This window comes from Anomaloglossus baeobatrachus, chromosome 4 (genome assembly GCF_048569485.1).
Source record: "Anomaloglossus baeobatrachus isolate aAnoBae1 chromosome 4, aAnoBae1.hap1, whole genome shotgun sequence".
In the NCBI taxonomy this organism is placed as follows: domain Eukaryota; kingdom Metazoa; phylum Chordata; class Amphibia; order Anura; family Aromobatidae; genus Anomaloglossus; species Anomaloglossus baeobatrachus.
In genome coordinates, this window is record NC_134356.1 from 79,916,292 (window position 1) to 79,938,607 (window position 22,316).

General features: G+C 46.3%; 1 protein-coding gene across 4 annotated transcripts in view; it reads right to left on the bottom strand.

Annotated features, from left to right (window-relative positions):
- The window catches only part of ATP10B (ATPase phospholipid transporting 10B (putative)), a 739,295-nt gene that overhangs the window by 257,135 nt on the left and 459,844 nt on the right, over positions 1 to 22,316 (bottom strand). For all 4 annotated transcript variants that reach the window (XM_075344442.1, XM_075344439.1, XM_075344440.1 and 1 more), the window contains one exon: positions 17,894 to 18,036. The gene's annotated coding sequence lies outside the window, so the exon portion shown is untranslated. The remainder of the gene's footprint in view (positions 1 to 17,893; positions 18,037 to 22,316) is intronic.

The following is a 22,316-nucleotide window of genomic DNA, read 5'->3' on the forward strand; positions in this document are numbered from 1 at the left end:
CATGCATTATAATGCATTTCCCATAGTTCTTCATGTATTCTAATTCACCCCATAGTTCTCCATATGTTATAATGCAACCCCATAATACTCAATATATTATACTGCACAACATAGTCTTTCATATATTATAATGCACCCCTATAGTCCTCCATGTATTGTAATGCATTTCCCATAGTCCTCCATATATTATACTGCATCCCATACTCCTCTGTTACATCTCGTGGCTCTCCTGAGGCAAGGACTGAGGCAGTCTCCCATTCCTTGCCTGCCACGAGCACTCCTGCTCAGCAGCGCCGAATTGATCAATGCAGAAGAGCCCCAACACTACGCCAAAGTATTTCTCTACGTTGGGGTCCCTAGCTTGTGTGTGTCCTCTCATGCAGTTAAAAAACTTACCGTGTATGGGACGCTGAGACCCAGGCTATATATGCGTATAATGTGGATTGGCAATAGGTGTGTATGGGGAGGGTTCACAAACGAAAAACTACTAACATTAAGGAATAACGTTTGGAACTCCATTCTATGTCTGAACTGGGTGCAAAAAACCTAAAAAACATCACTATGGGGAGATAAGGTATGCACACCAGTGACTATGGAAGGGGAATACATGGAATAGCAGAAACTGCTGTGTGAATACTGACATGAAAAATTCAATAGCTATTTGTTAGAATGAAATGTGAAAAATGGAACCTGCATTACTGCCATGAATATATGAATAAAGAGAAATTTAGCTACTGAATTGATCAATGCAGAAGAGCCCCAACACTACGCCAAAGTATTTCTCTACGTTGGGGTCCCTAGCTTGTGTGTGTCCTCTCATGCAGTTAAAAAACTTACCGTGTATGGGACGCTGAGACCCAGGCTATATATGCGTATAATGTGGATTGGCAATAGGTGTGTATGGGGAGGGTTCACAAACGAAAAACTACTACTGATGTTTTTTAGGTTTTTTGCACCCAGTTCAGACATAGAATGGAGTTCCAAACGTTATTCCTTAATGTTAGTAGTTTTTCGTTTGTGAACCCTCCCCATACACACCTATTGCCAATCCACATTATACGCATATATAGCCTGGGTCTCAGCGTCCCATACACGGTAAGTTTTTTAACTGCATGAGAGGACACACACAAGCTAGGGACCCCAACGTAGAGAAATACTTTGGCGTAGTGTTGGGGCTCTTCTGCATTGATCAATTCAGTAGCTAAATTTCTCTTTATTCATATATTCATGGCAGTAATGCAGATTCCATTTTTCACATTTCATTCTAACAAATAGCTATTGAATTTTTCATGTCAGTATTCACACAGCAGTTTCTGCTATTCCATGTATTCCCCTTTCATAGTCACTGGTGTGCATACCTTATCTCCCCATAGTGATGTTTTTTAGGTTTTTTGCACCCAGTTCAGACATAGAATGGAGTTCCAAACGTTATTCCTTAATGTTAGTAGTTTTTCGTTTGTGAACCCTCCCCATACACACCTATTGCCAATCCACATTATACGCATATATAGCCTGGGTCTCAGCGTCCCATACACGGTAAGTTTTTTAACTGCATGAGAGGACACACACAAGCTAGGGACCCCAACGTAGAGAAATACTTTGGCGTAGTGTTGGGGCTCTTCTGCATTGATCAATTCAGTAGCTAAATTTCTCTTTATTCATATATTCATGGCAGTAATGCAGGTTCCATTTTTCACATTTCATTCTAACAAATAGCTATTGAATTTTTCATGTCAGTATTCACACAGCAGTTTCTGCTATTCCATGTATTCCCCTTCCATAGTCACTGGTGTGCATACCTTATCTCCCCATAGTGATGTTTTTTAGGTTTTTTGCACCCAGTTCAGACATAGAATGGAGTTCCAAACGTTATTCCTTAATGTTAGTAGTTTTTCGTTTGTGAACCCTCCCCATACACACCTATTGCCAATCCACATTATACGCATATATAGCCTGGGTCTCAGCGTCCCATACACGGTAAGTTTTTTAACTGCATGAGAGGACACACACAAGCTAGGGACCCCAACGTAGAGAAATACTTTGGCGTAGTGTTGGGGCTCTTCTGCATTGATCAATTCAGTAGCTAAATTTCTCTTTATTCATATATTCATGGCAGTAATGCAGGTTCCATTTTTCACATTTCATTCTAACAAATAGCTATTGAATTTTTCATGTCAGTATTCACACAGCAGTTTCTGCTATTCCATGTATTCCCCTTCCATAGTCACTGGTGTGCATACCTTATCTCCCCATAGTGATGTTTTTTAGGTTTTTTGCACCCAGTTCAGACATAGAATGGAGTTCCAAACGTTATTCCTTAATGTTAGTAGTTTTTCGTTTGTGAACCCTCCCCATACACACCTATTGCCAATCCACATTATACGCATATATAGCCTGGGTCTCAGCGTCCCATACACGGTAAGTTTTTTAACTGCATGAGAGGACACACACAAGCTAGGGACCCCAACGTAGAGAAATACTTTGGCGTAGTGTTGGGGCTCTTCTGCATTGATCAATTCAGTAGCTAAATTTCTCTTTATTCATATATTCATGGCAGTAATGCAGGTTCCATTTTTCACATTTCATTCTAACAAATAGCTATTGAATTTTTCATGTCAGTATTCACACAGCAGTTTCTGCTATTCCATGTATTCCCCTTCCATAGTCACTGGTGTGCATACCTTATCTCCCCATAGTGATGTTTTTTAGGTTTTTTGCACCCAGTTCAGACATAGAATGGAGTTCCAAACGTTATTCCTTAATGTTAGTAGTTTTTCGTTTGTGAACCCTCCCCATACACACCTATTGCCAATCCACATAATACGTATATATAGCCTGGGTCTCAGCTTCCCATACACGGTAGGTTTTTTAACTGCATGAGAGGACACACACAAGCTAGGGACCCCAACGTAGAGAAATACTTTGGCGTAGTGTTGGGGCTCTTCTGCATTGATCAATTCAGTAGCTAAATTTCTCTTTATTCATATATTCATGGCAGTAATGCAGGTTCCATTTTTCACATTTCATTCTAACAAATAGCTATTGAATTTTTCATGTCAGTATTCACACAGCAGTTTCTGCTATTCCATGTATTCCCCTTCCATAGTCACTGGTGTGCATACCTTATCTCCCCATAGTGATGTTTTTTAGGTTTTTTGCACCCAGTTCAGACATAGAATGGAGTTCCAAACGTTATTCCTTAAAGGTCTGGCTATGGCTGAAGAGCAGCAGCAGTTGCTGCGTTATGTGCAGCAGTTGGAGTCACGATTGGCAGCAGTGGAGCAGTCTTCCTCCGATAAGACTACTCTGACGACAGTCGCCACCCAGGCGGCTACCCAGGCTGTGCTATTGGGCGGAAGGTCTCCTCGCCTTGCGCTTCCAGAGCGCTTTAGCGGCAACAGCTCTGAGTGCCGTGGGTTTATAAACCAGGTTACCACCTACTTAGAGCTGTCCGCGACTCTTTACGCTACCGAGAAGGCGAAGGTAGCCTTCGTCCAGTCCCTGCTCACAGGGAGAGCGCTGAAGTGGTCCACGCCGTTGTGGGAGCGCGGAGATCGTGTGGTGAATAACTTAGCAGCTTATCTTGGGGCCATGAGAATGGTGTTCCTCGGGCCTCAAGTCACCCACGATTCCGCGCTGCGCCTCCTACGACTTCGGCAAGGGTCTGCTTCAGTCGGGGACTTTGCTGTACACTTTAGGACACTGGCCGCAGAGCTGGACTGGCCGGATAAGGTCCTTGTCCCTGTGTTTTGGGAGGGCCTGGCAGGGTTTGTCAAAGACGCACTGGCCACACGTGAGGTGCCTGCCACTTTAGAGTCCTTGATTCAGGTTGCCTCTCGCATAGACATCCGCCAGGCGGAGCGAAGGCTCGAGGTCTCTTCAGCACCCACGTCTTCTCGGCCTAAAAAGCGTCTGACTCCCGTCTTCCATCAGACAGGTCCCCCAGCCAGTCCTGTAGGCGACTCCGTGGAGTCAATGGAAGTGTCCAAGGTGGTCTCCTCTGCCCCAGGTTCTCGGTCTTGTGTCATCTGCTTTTCCTGTGGGCAGAGGGGACACATAGCTACCCTATGTCCCAAATCGTCGGGAAAAGACAGCGTCTAGTTTCTATCAGAGGGGGGACTCTAGACGCTACTTCTCCCTCTAGGTTGACTATCAGCGCCCAGTTGCAGTTCGGCACTACTCTCTTCTCTGCCCTGGCTTGCTTGGACTCAGGCGCTGAAGGCAATTTCATCTCGACCTCCCTGGCAACCCGATACTCAGTTCCCCTGGTTCTGTTGCCCAAGCCACTCAGGGTCCGGGTAGTCGACGGGTCCATACTACTCGATCCTATCACCCAGATCACCATCCCTCTCAGGATGGATGTACCACCGGGACACCATGAGCAGGTGTCCTTCCTGGTGCTTCCAGGGGGGACGGATGAGATCCTACTGGGTCTTCCCTGGTTGAGACAGCATGCTCCTATACTCAACTGGGCAACAGGGGAGATCTCATCCTGGGCAGGATCCTGTAGAGAGCACCTCGTGACTACCGAACCACCCGCTACCATTAGGTCGGTTGGGTCCTCAGGGAATACTGAGGGGCCGGGTTTACCGACACCTTATGAGGCCTACAGGGATGTCTTTTCCAAAAGGGCCGCAGATACTCTTCCTCCCCACCGGCCATATGATTGCCGAATAGACCTGAAGCCAGGCTCCGAGCCCCCTAGGGGCAGAGTGTATCCACTCTCTGCTCCAGAGACGGAGGCTATGTCCAAATATATTCAGGACAGCCTGGCGAAGGGGTTCATTCGCAAGTCTATTTCACCGGCTGGTGCAGGGTTCTTTTTTGTGCAGAAGAAGGAAGGGGATCTGCGCCCCTGTATCGATTACAGGGGATTAAATGCAATCACAATCAAGAACAAATACCCTTTGCCCCTCATTACTGAGCTATTTGATCGATTCCGCGGGGCAAAGGTCTTCACAAAGCTGGATCTACGCGGGGCGTATAATCTAGTGCGAGTCCGAGAGGGCGATGAGTGGAAGACCGCCTTTAACACCAGGGACGGTCACTACGAGTATCTAGTAATGCCCTTCGGACTCTGCAATGCCCCCGCCGTATTTCAAGACTTTGTGAATGACATTTTCCGGGATTTGTATCTTTCCGTGGTTGCATACCTGGATGACATTCTTATCTTCTCCCCCGATCTTACCACCCATCGGAGGGATGTCATCCGAGTACTTAAGAGGCTCCGCACCCATTTGTTATATGCTAAGCTGGAAAAGTGCGTTTTTGAACAGGAATCCTTGCCGTTCCTGGGGTACATAGTGTCCAGTCAGGGGTTAGCAATGGATCCGGGGAAGTTGGAGACAGTGATGAACTGGCCTGAGCCCCGCTCGCTGAAGGCGATCCAGCGATTCTTGGGGTTTATCAACTATTATCGCCAGTTCATTCCCAACTTCTCGACGGTGGCAGCACCCATCATTGCCCTTACCCGCAAGGGCGCTAATCCCAAAGCATGGACACGGGAAACGGTAGAGGCATTTCACACTCTCAAAACTCACTTCTCCAGAGCTCCCATCCTTCATCATCCAGACATCTCCAAACCCTTCCTACTGGAGGTAGATGCCTCTTCGGTCGGTGCAGGTGCAGTCCTGTACCAGAAAAACGAACGAGGAAGGAAAGATCCATGTTTCTTTTTCTCCAAGACCTTTTCTCCGGCCGAGAGGAACTACTCCATAGGGGATAGGGAGTTACTGGCGATGAAACTAGCATTCCAGGAATGGCGGCATCTCCTGGAGGGTGCGAAGCATCCATTTGAGGTTTTTTCTGACCACAAAAACCTCACATACCTCCAGACAGCACAACGCCTGAACCCAAGGCAGGCCCGTTGGTCTTTATTCTTCTCCCGGTTCCGCTTTATTATCCGCCACCTGGCCGGTGAGAAGAACGTACGGGCCGATGCCTTGTCACGTTGTATGGTTGTGTTGGAGGAGGACAAGGAGGAGCCTCGTCTTATACTACCCCCGGACAGCTTGAGGATGGTCACTCCCACTTCTTTGGACCAGGTGCCACCTGGCAAAACCCTCGTTCCCCCTGAACTACGGAACGAGGTGCTATCGTGGGCCCATGCCTCCAAGGTTGGGGGTCACTTCGGGGTCAAAAGGACCAGAGACCTGGTGACCAGGCATTATTGGTGGCCGAGACTACCCCAGGACATACAGGAATATGTGGGAGCCTGTATGTCGTGTGCTCGGAATAAGCCGTCCCGGCAGGTCTTCTTCACCCACTGCCAGTGCCGGATCGTCCCTGGGAAGTGGTAGGGATGGACTTCCTGGGAGATCTGCCCAAGTCAGCAGGGCACAGGGTCGTATGGGTCATCACGGACCACTTCTCTAAAATGGTCCACTTGGTGCCTCTCCCACGACTCCTGACGTCACGTGCTCTCGCCACCTTGTTCATTCGGCATGTATTTAGGTTGCATGGCATGCCTGACAAGGTGGTGAGCGACCGGGGTCCCCAGTTCGCGTCTCGCTTCTGGAGAGAGCTCTGTAAGCTCCTGCAGATAGAGCTGAACATCTCCTCCGCATACCATCCCGAGACCAATGGACTAGTGGAGAGGACTAATCAGACCTTGGTAACTTACCTCCGCCATTTTATATCCGCGCACCACGACAACTGGGCTAACCTCCTTCCTTGGGCCGAATTTGCCATTAACAATTCGGTCCATGAATCCTCTGGCCAGACTCCGTTCCTACTCAATAACGGACAACATCCCAGAATCCCGGTTCCGATGCCCATTACGTCACCCGATACTAGAGTGGAGGATTGGGCGACCAAGGCCCGGGAGATCTGGGATGACACCCAAGAGGCTCTTAAAAGGGCCAAAGACAGGATGGTGACAACGGCTGATGTTCGCCGCCGCCCTGCACCATCCTTCGCCCCTGGTGACCTAGTATGGCTGTCCTCTAAGAATGTTAACCTACGGGTACAGGCAGCCAAATTCGCCCCTAGGTATCTGGGTCCGTTTAAAGTACTACAGCAGGTAAACCCAGTGGCATATCGACTCCAGCTCCCTCCACGCTGGGCTATAGCCAACACCTTTCACGTGTCCCTCCTGAAACCCGTACGACTTCATAAATTCTCGGGGTCCCTGCCGGCTCAAACCGACTCCCCGTCCGACGACCCTGAGGTGGCAAAACTTGTGGAGACAAAAGTCATACAGGGCAAGAGGTACTACCTCGTGGAGTGGGCCGGCCGTGGTCCGGAGCATAGATCCTGGGAGTTGGAGGATCATATCCGCGCCCCGGGTTTGATAGCGGCCTTCGAGCACGGACAGGGGGGGGGGGCCTAGACGGGGGGGTAATGTTACATCTCGTGGCTCTCCTGAGGCAAGGACTGAGGCAGTCTCCCATTCCTTGCCTGCCACGAGCACTCCTGCTCAGCAGCGCCGAGGGTCTGCCAGACTGCGCAGTGTGCAGGAGATACCTTCTCAGAGAGGCAGCAGAAGGGTGACACCTAGTGGTTCTCCTGTTACAAGGAGTGAAGCGGTCTCCCATTCCTGGCCTTCCGCAGACTCTCCTGCTCAGCGGCCCCGAAGGTCTGCGAGGCTGCGCAATGTGCAGAGGTTTACTGCTCAGGGAAGCAGTGAGATTCCCGTTATCTCTGCACATTGTGAGACCGAGGATCCCGCCTCTATTTCCCAGAGGCAGGAGGGTGAGCATGTGCAATGCGTGGTGGGTCCTGATTCGCTCACTGACGTCACACGGCTTGATGACAAGGCTGGTGACGTGGTGAATCCTGACTGGCCAGGCTGGGACGTCGTGGACCCTGATTGGGTCAAGTCCGTCATCTCCGCCTCGCGCCCGCCCTCGGGTGGAGCTGCACCTCCTTAAAAGCTCCCCCTGCCATCATGGCGGCGCGCGACCGTCCTTCTATGTTTGGATGTCTGGCAGCGTGCTGCCACGCCACTGCTCAGGCATTACTGTCTCTTGTGGGCTTGGCCCTTGCTGCTCCGGCAGTACCTCGTTTGCAGGCCGTGTTCCTGCCTTGCTGCTCCGGCAGTACCCCCATCAACAGGCCGTGTTCCTGTCCCAGGTGAGCTCCTCAAGTCTCCATTGGACTCACCTGGTTATTGAAAGCACACGTGCGTGGGCACCTCTGTGCTACCCTCGTGCCATATTCTCGTGACTTCCACTGGCACACGTGCGTGGGCACCTCTGTGCTTTCCCGTGCAACAGGTACACCGAGCCGTGAGATCTGTGCCATACAACCCTCAGGAGTTAGGGCAGATCGGTGTACATAGATCGTCTGTGACATTCCAGACGATCGCTAGCAGCAACCCGCTCACTCTTCACCCACCATAGCGGCGGTCCCTTACACCGCACAGTGGACCTTGACCGGCGGAAGCAGTCCATTTCCCATCTTGGCACGCTTCCCCGGGTCCCCCTCGTAACACTCCTCCATGTAAAATGCACCCCTACACTCCATGTATAAGGTATCCTTCATGTTGTATAATGCAGCCCCATAGACCTCCATGTATAACGCAGCCCCCCAGGCCTCCATGTATAATTCAGCCCCCCATGTATAATGCAGCTCCCCAGGTCTCCATGTATAACACAGCCAACGCCCAGGCCTCCATGTATAGTGCAGCCCCCTAGGCCTCTGCCACTCTACTCACTGATTTAAAAAAAAAAAAAAATACTCACCTCTCTTTTTTTCACCGCTGCTCTTTTCTCACCTCTCTACTCGTTTCCCCGCTGCTCTGGTCAGCGTCCTCCTCTCCTGCGCTCTGCATGTCTTAGGACAGCGGTTGCACAGGAGTGACGTCACCACACAGGCACAGGGGGAGAATGCTGAAGCTTCAAGTGGCACGTGCCGCTCGATGCTTCATCATTGCTGTGTGCAATGACGGGCGAGAGGGGACACCGCCGTTGATACCGGGCCCCCCTGACTCACGGGTCATATAATGGCTGTGTGGTCTGTGACAGAACAGCGCATCTCACAGAGAGGTGTCAGCTGCTGATCTGCAGGGCAGGCCCCTAACCTGCCAGGCCCGGTTGCAACGGCGACCTCTGCGACCACGGTCGTTGAACTGTAAGGTGCATGCACCAGGAAAGACCAAAGAACGCTGAAGACCTGGAGTAAAGCCGGTGCAAACACACTATAGTACTTTGCTCTGTCCATTCCAGAGTAGAGCAAAGCATGCCTGCGCAGGAGCACAAAAGGGAGACACTGCATGGATTACATGGGGTGCATCATCCACATGAAGAAGTGAAGAAGGGAGGAGATTGTAGAAAGAGAGGAGGAGCTGGATCAAGACCAGACATGCCCATCGGACTGGACCACACCATCTGTGGGTATAATAAAAGGTCTTTTTGTACAATACAGAGGACATACATACAGCTTACTAGAATGCTGTAAAAACGGCCTTAAAAGTGGTGGCCGTCCTTTATATTAGGAAAACCTGTTGACAGGTTCTCTTTAACAGTTCCACATAACAGACCAAATCATAGTAGTCCTGTAAGAGTATGTAATAGGGGGTTTAACTTTGTATATTATCCCTATAATTTTAGCGATTTGACCTATGTACTAGAGGTAAAAATTCAGCACAAATATAACAGCCCACAAATTGGGTTGATGAAAGGTCCGACATATCTGATGAACACACTGCTTAACAAGCAGCTGTAATAAACTATAGCCTACAGATGGTTAGTTTGGTAGTTAAGTTTTATTGGCGTTGTTTTATGTTTTTCAGCCAAATAATAAAAGGCTTATGAAACAGAAACAGTCATAGAAAATCAGGACTTTCATATAAATGTTGCATGTTTGCTTTTGGTGAACCTACATGAACATATCTATTACATTAACTACAACTTTCTAAAATATACATATATCTTTCCAGATTAATTTCCTTTACTACACAAGGCACTGAAAAGAAATGCAAAGTCCTTGCAATTATTAACACAATAGCCATGGCTTTCCGGCGTACAATCTGTGTAGGTGCTCAGAGTAGTAAATGACCAAAACAGTACACTTGAGTAACACTCTATAGAGTGGAAAACAGCGTAACACTCCCTAGAGTGGGTCATGGTTTCAAGAGAAATAGTTAGAGTTGAGCGAGTATCTAACTTTTCATACTCGCTATACTCAGGACGAGAACTGTCTAATAGTCACGTATTCATTCCGAATAGTGTGTGCAATGCAAGTCAACGGGGAAAAACTCGCAATGTAATGAGTAACCCGAATGCCGTACTATTCGTGTAAGTAGTGAATAGTGAAGAGTTCCAGTTACTCGTTACATTGGGAGTATTCCCCATTGACTTGCATTGCACACACTACTCGGAATGCATACATGGGTATTAGACAGAACTCGTTATGAGTATAGCGAGTACGAATAGTTAGCTACTCGCTCAACTCTAGGAATAGTAGAAATCTGGCACACAGGCCATTCCTTAGTGCTTTGAATCTGTAATGAAATTATAAACCACTTTTTCTAGTGGGCTGGTTCCACTAGAGTGAAAGATGTGTGTCCAAGAGAGGGAATTCACATAATCATAAAGACCATAATCATAGAAAATTAGTTTAGAACTTGCCTTTATGAGAGACAACCGCTTAAGAAATTATGGTAGATTTTCAGCAGGTAACAAGAAGATTGCTTGTATTTAGTGGCAAACATAGAAATCATTGGGCCCCATAGCAAAAGTCCTTCTTGGCCCCCACAAAAAAAATTGGGTATATATAATATAATATACATACGGTACATACATTTATATATATATATATATATATACACTCGGTATATATACACACATATACACAGTGCCTTGTGAAAATATTTGAACCCCTTGAATTTTTCAACCTATTCCCACATTTCAGGTTTCAAACAAAGATAAACATGTTAATGTTCTGGTGAAGAATCAACAAGTGGGACACAATTGTGAAGTTCAATGAGATTCATTGCTTATTTTAATTTTTTTTTAAAAATAAATAACTGAAAAGTGGGGCGTGCCATATTATTTGGCCCCTCTAAGTTAATACTTTTTAGCGCCACCTTTTTCTGCGATTAATGCTGCAAGTCGCTTGGGGTATGTGTCTATCAGTTTTGCACATCGAGAGACTGAAATTCTTGCTCATTCTTCCTTTTCTTTTTTTTTAAATCAGATACTTTTTTATTAAAACAGAATACATACAACAGAATAACAAATCGGCATCCAAATTAAGATTATCACATCTATTACCCCTTTAACTCCCCCTCCCGCCCCCTCCCCCACCCCGGCAGCAACACTTCTCCCCGATACTACATCCCATTTAGTACACACTTAGAATACCCTCCAACTGCAGTATAGCAACCATCCCGTTGTGCAGGAGGAACAACTAGTAACACAAATAAAACAAAACACACACATCAGAGGTCTCCGACGGCTATCCCGGTCCCAAATCAGTTTACTGGTCCATCACGCGTCCTATTCACATTGCAGCCAAGGAGACCATAGCTTCTCAAACATTTTAACATTACCCCTTCTTTCATACACTCCCTGTTCCAGCTGAAGAAGCTCATTCTTCCTTTGCAGATAGCTCAGGCTGAGTGAGGTTGGATGGAGAGCGTTTGTGAACAGCAGTTTTCTGGATATGTTTATTTGTGAATCCATTGTAGATTTTGCTTTATGTTTGGGATTATTGTCTTATTGAAAGACAAATCTCGTCCCAGTCTCAGGTCTTTTACAGACTCCAACAGGTTTCCTTAAAGAATAGTCCTGTATTTGGCTTCATCCATCTTCCCATCAATTTCAACCATCTTCCCTGTCCCTGCTGAAGAAAAGCAGGCCCAAACCATGATGCTGCCACCACCATGTTTGACAGTGGGGATTATGTGTTCATGGTGATGAGCTGTGTTGCGATCAGCTGCTGTCACTGAGGTTACCCGCTGTCACTGGATCCAGCGGTGGATGCAGCGGTGGCCGCGGGTAACCTCAGTGACAGTTCAGCTGATCGCGCGGCTGTCTTCATTAGCTGTGTGGAGGTGACAGGAGCGGCTGTGTCTGCTGCAGCTCCGGTCACCTCCATGCAGCAGCGCTGGAAGCGACGCTGCATCATCCTGGATTACGCCGGACAAGGAGGGCTTTTTGGGGCTGATTAAAGTGGTTAACCAGGGTATATGTTTGTGTTTTTTATTTCTAATAAAGGATTTTTTCGGGTGTGTGTGTTTATTTACTGTAATTTACAGATTAATCATGGAAGGTGTCTCATAGACGCCTGACATGATTAATATAGGACTTATTGGCAGCTATGGGCTGCCAATAACTCCTTATTACCCCGATTTGCCAACGCACCAGGGCAAATCGGGAAGAGCCGGGTACAGTCCCAGAACTGTCGCATCTAATGTATGCGGCAATTCTGGGCGGCTGTTGGCTGATATTATTAGGCTGGGGGGCTCCCCATAACGTGGAGCTCCTCATCCTGAGAATACCAGCCTTCAGCCGTATGGCTTTATCTGGCTGGTTTTGAAATTGGGGGGGACCGCACGCCGTTTTTTTAAATTATTTAATTATTTATTTCACTGTACAGTATAGACACGCCCACCGGCTGCTTGATTGGGTGCAGTGTGACACCTGTCACTCAGCGTGGGGGCGTGTCTCACTGTAACCAATCATAGGCGCCTGTGGGCGGGGAAAGCAGGGAATACGAGATTGTTTAATGGGCGGCTGGCTTTTTCAAAACAGTAAAAGCCGCCGGAGCAGTGTGAATGCCGTGCAGAGCCGGGGATCGGGGATCGGTGAGTATATGAGAGAGGGCTGCTCAATTCAGTTACTCAGGAGTTTAGCGGTCACCGGTGAGCCATTCACAGGTGACCGCTAATCAGGACGCGACACAGACAGTGCCGCAGCATGACAATGAAGTCGGGTGAGGTTCACCCGAGTTCATTCTGACAGTGCGGCTCTGTCTGTGTCTGCTGTCATCTGCCATTCAGCTCTGCTACATGGCTGTCTGTGGCTGTTGTCAGCGGCCATGTAGCAGAGCTGAATGGCAGATGACATAGTAAAAACGCATCCCTACACATTACACACGCTTGGCAAGTCAATAAAAAAAAAAAAAAAAAAGGGTGCCCAATGCATACGTCACAGAACACATGATCTAAAGGATCGCACACAAAATTGATCAATTTAACATAGACTACTAACGCACGTGTGACAGCAAATGAACGACCAACGTGCAATCTCATTCAATCACATATGCGACCTGGGCGTGTCACATCGCATACGAGATCGGATACCTAATTGTAAGGTGTAAAGCTGGCTTTAATGACACCTCTGGGAATCTTGAGAGTGGATCTATGGTATTCTGTCATGGGTCAGATTGGGCACAAAGAGCCCCATCCTCCTCAGCACGAGGTGAACAGGGGCTCACATCACAAACATCACACTGTCTTATTAGGATTTAAAGCTGACAAATAGAGTGGTTGACTTTAGGACCAAAAAGTATGCTCAGTGAGCCGCTCATGTGCTGATAGAATGGGTCACAGCTCACCAGAAGACTCACTGATGATGCTTTTGCTGCTCGTCTGCAGGGACATTATCAGTACACTTCACTAGTACAGGTTCGGACTGAAATTCACTTTCTCTTCTGCATCAGAGATGCTTCTGCTACTTAACGGTGACTGGTAAAAATGCCACAGCAGAATGGCTCAGCGGGGGTTGGATGATGGAACGTCATCTCCACCTCCTTCTCCTCCTCACTACTCCCTCTACAGACATCTCCTGTTTGCAGTTTTCTGTGTGTTCGCAGAGAGAACTTTAGATGGAAACGCTGGCCCCATGCCCCCCACAGCTCATGTGCCCCATAGTGGCCACGTGGTCTTCTGATATGGGCGGTATGCCCCTGCTTGTATGGAACAAACAAAAGTATTAAATCAACATAAAAAGACAAAGTTATGCTAAATCTCCCATTTCTAAGGGGAATCTGTCAAAAGTATTTAGGCGGCCATACCCCACTTTGTTATCTAAGAAGGTAATGTACAATTTTGCTTTATTTAAAAAAAAAAAAGTAGGTCACTTAGAAATGATGTTTAAGAAGCCAAGGTGGTGGAGCTGCTTCTCTAAATAGTCATGCTGGCTGCTACCACTCTTTATTCTTAAAGGGAACCTGTCACCAGAATTTTCGCTATTAAACTAAAAGAATCCCCTTCTGCAGCTCCTGGGCTGCAGTCTATAAAGGTTCATCTTGCTACTGGCCCCTCTTTCAGACCTAAATAACAACTTTATAAAATATTACCTTTTGCTATGGTAATGAGGTTTGTTGGCCCCGGGGATGGGCTGTACTTTGTCTGTTATCCCCCCTCCTGCCGCTGTTCGCCATCCCCCAGTGTTCATTTACATAGATGAGGCCGCTGCCCTCATCTTCCATAGTGCTCTGGACGTCTCGCGCATGGGCAGTGGCACTATCGCGGGACTGAGCACTGTTTTCAAAACGCGATTGGTGGTGATGTTATTGCGCAGGCACGAGATTATGGGCGGCATTGTGAATATCACCAGCGTCATCTAAGTACCCTTCCATAATCTCGTGCCCGCGCTTTTACCTCTGCCTCTACTGATATGTGCTTGCGCTGGCCTTATCATTGCTTATTTTTATCATCCCAGTTTACCTTTTTTTGAAAACAGTGCTCAGTCCCGCGATATTGCCACTGGGCATGCGCGAGACTCCAGGAGCACTGCGGAAGATGAGGGCAGTGGCCTCATCTATGTAAATGAACACTTCGGGACGGCAAACAGCAGCAGGAGGGGGGGATAACAAACGAAATACAGCCCACCCCCGGGGCCAACAAACCTCATTACCAAAGCAAAAGGTAATATTTTATAAAGTTATTTAGGTCTGAAAGGGGGGCCAGTAGCAAGATGAACCTTTATAGAATGCAGCCCAGGAGCTGCAGAAGGGGATTCTTTTAGTTTGATAGCGAAAATTCTGGTGACAGGTTCCTTTTAAAGACCATAAACATCATCAAAGTCACCTACAGTGGTTTCTGGCGCATGCACAGGTGTCAGGCTTCCCTTTACGGCACATAGTTTGTGATGAGGTTTTCAAACTGTGGGAACTCAATCACGTCAAAAGAAGGGGCTCACAAATGCGACTGTTCTGAAAAGTGGCTGCACCCTTATGACTTCTAAAAGGGCAAATAGTTTGATAACTACGTTTTGCAGAATAGACCATCAGTCTGTAGAAACACAATGATTTTAAACTGTTACTGCCCTAGATAAGAGGTTGGAGGCAATTTAAGTGCCTAAATCCGCTGACAAGTTCCTTTAAATTTCCACTTTCGACTCAAATGCAACATTTTATATTAATTTTGTAATGTCAGACGTTTGTGTAACTTGGGAGTCATAAACTGTGGATAACATTTACAACACTCCCAGCTACATCCCATGAAAGTAAGCAATAAGTCACAGTGGGATAATAAAAATGTCCTTAACAGTTGTGTCCAAACAAAATGTTCAGTGACACATCTGAAATGACCAGAAATAATGTCAAAGTTTTATTATTATTATAAAACACTAACATCTATGGAAAATAGCAGATCGGGACATTTACATCATGTGTTGTCTGGGTTCAAAAACAAACTTTTCTTTTTTCAGGGTTACATTTTAGATTTACAAAAGTAACTTTTCTAGCATGGTTTTCAATTCCACCAATAAACTAAAACAATAAAAGGGGTGGTTTGGGGGCTGAAGAAATTTCATTCTAAATCCCTATCTATATATTGGGGAAATCTAAAGTAAATTGTAATATAGCTGCATTACAAATTCCCTATACTTCCCTTACTACGCTAACTGCTATTGATTTTTTTCCTATACTTCCTGTCTGAAGACGCTTTGTTTGAGAATCCCAGTGCATGATGGGATACTCAAACAAAGTGTCATGAGTGACACTTGTTTCAGGTGCAGGTGTGGTCCCTGCTGTGTTCCTGCACATTGCCACTATGCGATTTTCACAGTGACAGAGCGCTGTGTTGCCGGCTCAGATCAGTAAACCTGTCAACACAATCAGTGTACTGTGTCGGAGTACCCAGTGGCAGTCAGAGACTGGCAGAACTGGGATTCTCAAACAAAGAGTTATGAGGCAGGATGTAGGGAGGAAATAATCAATAGCACATAGTGTAGTGAGGAATGGGTAGGACATTTTTTATGCAGCCATATTAGAAAGTAGTTTAGATTAGGGCAATAAAGAGGGATTTAGATTAACCCCTTCACAACCTGTATGTCCAAGGCCATGTCTGTCCCTTTAATGCAGCTTCGCACGTCCTTGTCGGCTGATTTGATCAGCTGAAATGTGTAGCTAAAAGGTACGGGTGGATAAAAGAGCCACAAGAGCTTGTTAACTAGTTAAATCTTGCTGTCAATCTCTTACAGAGGGATTTAACATGGGAAGCATGCCATTCCCCACCGCCATTGGGGCGCCGATGGGTTGTCATGACAATGGAGGGTCAGCTGACGACCCCTGTCACTGTCATGACCAAGTTCCTATGAATACCAGCTGAGCGATCGGACAGTGTGAGCTTCAAGTCCCCTTAGAGGACTAGGAAAATCAATAAAAATTAAAAAAAAACAAAAAAAAAACAAAATTTTAAAAAATATGGAAAAAACAAACCCAGAAAGGTTTAAATCCCCCACCTTTTCACTCATTGAAAAAAAATGTTGGTATTGCTGCGTTTAGAAATCCTTGATCTATCAAAATATAAAATAAATTAAAATGATCATTAAAAGTCGTAGCGAGACAAAACAAAATCAAAAGCCCCAAAACTGTGGGGTTTTTTTGGTCACCTCAAAATTGTAATAAAATACAATAACAGGCGAACAAAACATCGCATTTACCTAAAAACGACAGCTCAAGTCGCAAAAAATAAGCCATCACTGAGCCCCAGATCCCAAAAAATAAGAATGCTACGGGTGTTGAAGAATGGCAACAAAAGCGCAATTCTTTTTTTGACTTTTTTTTTTCCACCACTTAAATAAAAGTAAAACTATGCATGTTTGGTATCTACGAACTCGAACTGACCTGGGGAATCATACTTCCAGGTCAGTTTTACCATATAGTAAACATAGTAAAAAAAAAAGCCCAAAACACAAATCAAGGAATTCCACTTTTTTTGCATTTCACCGCAGTTGGATTTTTTTCCCTCCTTCCAGTACAATATGTGGCAGAGTGAATGGGGTCATTCAAAAGTGCAACTTGTCCTGCAAAAGACCAGCCTTCTTAGGCTATGTGCCCACGGGAGCTCATACCTGTGGATATATCCGCAGGTATGTCCGCAGGTTTCCCGCAGCAGGTCCCTGGAATCCGCAGCTATACATAGCTGCGGGATTACAGCGAAATAGCTGCGGAAAACCTGCGGACATTCATGCGGCTTACCTGCGTAAGTCTCGGCCTCTATCTCCATAGTGGAGGACTGGGATTTCCGCAGATATTTCCGCAGGAACAAATGACATGCAGTTCCGTGCGGCTGCGGGACATCCACAGCATGGACACTGACACTCCCCATGTCCCATAGGATAACATGGGGAGTGTCTGACTTGCTAAAACCTGTGGACTTATCTAGAAAATCCAGATAAATCCGCAGGCTTTCTGCAGCAAAATCCGCATGTGCGAGCTCCCGTGAACACATAGCCTTATGGCTACAATGACAGATGGAAAATTAAAAAAGTCACGACTCTTGGAAGAAGGGGAGAAAAAAATGAAAATGAGAAACGGAAAATCGCCAGGTGGTGGAGGGGATACAATTTCTTCAACCTACAGACCACCCCTTTAAGTATAGAGATTGTATTCATTCTCAATTGTACCCTTCTCTGAATTTCCTATTTTGGATGCGTGCACTAATGCATATAGTATATCACAGGCATGGAAGGTGAATTTTAATTTATTAACTTACCAAAATTTTCTTGGGCGTTTTGAATGAAAAATGACTTGATCAGTAAGATATTCTACAAAAGTATGAAGTCAGCTGGACTGGAACTTATCATTCGGTCATTGCTTCTGTGTCAACTACTGTTCTACTACGAGGAGACGTGCTTTCTGTAAAAGTAAAAACTTGGCTGTTTAAAAGGTTTTATAGACAATTCATCTAAAACAAAAACCAAAATTACTAATTGAAGATCAGTTCTATCTTAGTAATCATATAAAGAAAGTTTGTAAAGTGAGATCTTGATTACTAACATCTTAGCATCACAGCATGTGACCGGAGCTTGCCTTTGCCACTGTATTGTATTGTATTGCACTGTACTGGAGTGTGCCGGATCCAGCAATCCGGCGAAATGCCGAATGTGTGAAACGGCCTTAAGTGCACACAGTCTTTTTGCTGAGGTTATGGCCCAGAAACTAAGTTTTTGAGGAGTTTTGAATTTTGAGAAGGATTTGTAGAGTTTCCGCACAATTTCTGCTCTAAAAACTCAGAAGCTTAGTGTGAACAGTCTAATTGATAAAAAAAACCTTAGTATGAAGCTCTGTGACTTAAAGGGGGTGGAACCTTTATTTTAAAAGGAATGATGGAGACATGATTTTCTGCCACTTAGCCTTCTTTGTAAAGCACAGTCTGCTTGTTACTAAAGGTTTCATCAGCCGGCACAATTCTTTGGTGCACAAAATGGCTGATGTCGGAGGAGCATGTGATCAGATCGGTACATCAGCCTCCAACTGAAAAACACTGTACAAAGGAAAGCTTTTTTTCTAGTGGAGGAGGCTGATGGAAAGGTTTAGTCTCCATTACCAACCATTTCATGTACAGGAGAGATGTGCACTTTCTGAGGAAGGTTACTATGAACAATACAGGAATAGAACCTGTAGTATTTATTCATCAATAAGTGCCTCAAACACGTCACCAATACATTTGATAGACTAAAGATAAAGTGGCCGACCCCTTTAAGAAAATTAAACAAATCACTCAATATACATGTGTGACGCCCTGGACCCCAGGGGTCACAGGTCACTACACAACACCATACACCCACTTTCCTGGACAGGTCACACCAGTCACACATTAAACTTTTGTTGCCTCCCTCCAGGGTTGATGTCCACACCAGGTGGGGCGGAGCCAGGCGGTTGACCTCGCCCACCGAGGAGTTCACAGGCCTGGAGGCGGGAAAAACACAGTAGTCAGTCCAGTTTTGGGCAGCAGAGTGAGAGGAGTGAAACTGTTGGTGTCTGGGTTGGAGCCCAGGCACTTCCAGCAAGGTCGGCAAATGGTGGTGGCCGTCTGCAGGAGTTGGTGAAGGTCAGCTGAACCGTAGGACCGGGGTAGGGCGGTGGCCCACCGGTACCGAACCGGGGAGCCGATTGGAGCCAAGCACCAGGCAGGGTACTCAGACCCCGACTAGGCTCGAAGCCAACCTTTAGTCAAATTTACTGATCGGTGGGAATGAACCCCCGAGGTCCAGACCGCAAAGTCCCGATTGAAGGCAACAGCCCAACCGTTCTGAATAAGCGCCACCGCCAAGGGCCAGGGATCCACAGGGCCAGTGTCTGCGGGCAAACGGGCTCCTCCGGCACGTATACGTCGGGGAGCGGACTACCGGTGCCCAGGCATTGGAATCAAGATACAAAACACAGGTGCAGGGAGACGACAGCCACCATCAACCCATCCAGGGAGAACACCGCAGCCGGCTGCGGGCCCCGTCCATCCAGCCGTTTGGTTTAGCAGAGACTCTGTCCATCTGTGTCTGAGTGAGTACACCTGTGCCATCCGGCACAGCGCTGCTCTGCACCGCAACCCTGTACCTTGCCAAAACCCATCCTTCGGAACCCTCCCTCCTACCGGGCCCCGGGACCAACAGCCCCTACCCACGGAGGGGTCAACACCTAGCTGCTTCCCGCCATCGCTCCTGGGAACCCCATCACTAGCAGCGGTGGTGCCCACCATCACCACAACCCGTGGGTGGCGTCACGAACTCTTATCTATCCCAAAAACAAATCCAATTCCCCTTTTCACTCGTAGGCGAGGAGCGCTGCTCGAGCCCCGGGTCCGGCCCACTCAAGCCACCGATGAGAAGGCACCGGATACGAGCGTGACCTTCCCCGAGCAGCCCCTGCGACGGGGAAACTGGCCCCCGCCCCCGACACATGTACATTAACCCAAGAACGTTCAAAAATAGAAATCTACAATACAAAACAAGTAACTTATCAGCCTGCGAGGCCCCAGGTATGCGTTCTAGGGTTAAGATGAAAGCTAAAAAATGGGTGAAAGCTAGTGTATTCCTCAGGCTACAATCAACATTCAACAATCCTAGCTCACATTCAACAGTACTAGACCACATTCAACAGTACTAGACCACATTCAACAGTACTAGACCACATTCAAGAGTACTAGACCACATTCAAGAGTACTAGACCACATTCAAGAGTACTAGACCACATTCAAGAGTACTAGACCACATTCAACAGTACTAGACCACATTCAACACTAATAGACCACATTCAACACTAATAGACCACATTCAACACTAATAGACAACATTCAACACTAATAGACAACATTCAACAGTACTAGCGCCCGTTCAACAGTACTAGCGCCCGTTCAACAGTACTAGCGCCCGTTCAACAGTACTAGCGCCCGTTCAACAGTACTAGCGCCCGTTCAACAGTACTAGCGCCCGTTCAACAGTACTAGCTCCCGTTCAACAGTACTAGCGCCCGTTCAACAGTACTAGCGCCCGTTCAACAGTACTAGCGCCCGTTCAACAGTACTAGCGCCCGTTCAACAGTACTAGCGCCCGTTCAACAGTACTAGCGCCCGTTCAACAGTACTAGCTCCCGTTCAACAGTACTAGGCTCCCGTTCAACAGTACTAGGCTCCCGTTCAACAGTACTAGGCTCCCGTTCAACAGTACTAGCTCCCGTTCAACAGTACTAGCGCCCGTTCAACAGTACTAGCGCCCGTTCAACAGTACTAGCGCCCGTTCAACAGTACTAGCGCCCGTTCAACAGTACTAGCGCCCGTTCAACAGTACTAGCTCCCGTTCAACAGTACTAGCTCCCGTTCAACAGTACTAGGCTCCCGTTCAACAGTACTAGGCTCCCGTTCAACAGTACTAGCTCCCGTTCATTGTAAATAAAAGTAACATTTTTAGTTTCTTGATAGAGTTATATTCTACATTCCTATTAAACATTAAACTATGAATTTAAAATAGAAGGGTCTGTAGGAATCAGAAAGAATAAACTTAAGCATCACCACTCTGATTAGCCCCCATTCCTGGTGATTTGTTCAGCATTGATTGTATCACTCATGCACTTTTGACTGTTGCCACCATTAACAAGCCTCATTGATCTTTCGCGCAGCGGCGTTGGAGAGTTTAGCAATTAAAGTAGGCGAGTCATTTTTAGGCTATGTGCGCACAGTGCGTTTTTCGCTGTGTTTTTCGGGTGTGTGTTTGGGCTCAAAACTGCATGACTTTGCTTCCCCAGCAAAGTCTATGAGTTTTCATTTAGGCTGTCCGCACACAACTTTTTTTTTTAGCTGCGTTTTTGAGATGAACAAAAAAAAAATGGCCATGTCAATTATTTTCTGTGTTTTACTGCATTTTCCACCCATGCAATGCATTGGAAAAACACAGGAAAACGCAGAGATTAAAAACGCAGCAAAACGCAACCAAAAACGTACCGAAACGTGGCAAAAACTCATGCGTTTTTACCGATGCATTTTTGCCGCGGGTGTGTTTTTTTGCGTTTTTAGCTGCCAAAAATGCACAAAAACGCAGCGTCATAAAAACGCAGCATGCGCACATAGCCTTAATTATTTTTTTTTAACTTTGCTTTTCCTACTATCAGTGTACATTTTTTTTTAATTTTGATTGTGATCAATTTTGAAAAGCCAAATTACAATTTTACAACAATTCTTTGACAGAAGAGATTTTAATGTAGAACACAGATGGATCTCTAGATAATTACACAGTTCTTGCCTGAAAACGAATTATCTCTGAATGACTGATTTTTACCTGCGTGCATTCATCTAGATCAATTATATCTAGGTTTAAAAAAAATATAGCATCATAAAATAAAAAAATGTCAAGTTTGAAAATTTGGATGGTGTTTTACAGTTTTGTAGTCACAAGCACATACATTATCTTCGTGATCTACTAATTTGGCAGAAATAAATGAAAATGGCAGAAATAAAATGGATAAGAATAATCAATAGGGTAGGTAACACAACCTTAATGGACAGTATGAATTTGTAAAGGGCGTTAATTCCTTTCGAGCCTACTACTTAGCTCCTGTATGTCACGATTCTCTCGTGGCTCTGCTCCTTTGCAGAGCCACTGTGTTTTCCTTTTGTCTGTATATTCCGGGTCTAGGCCCAGTGGAAG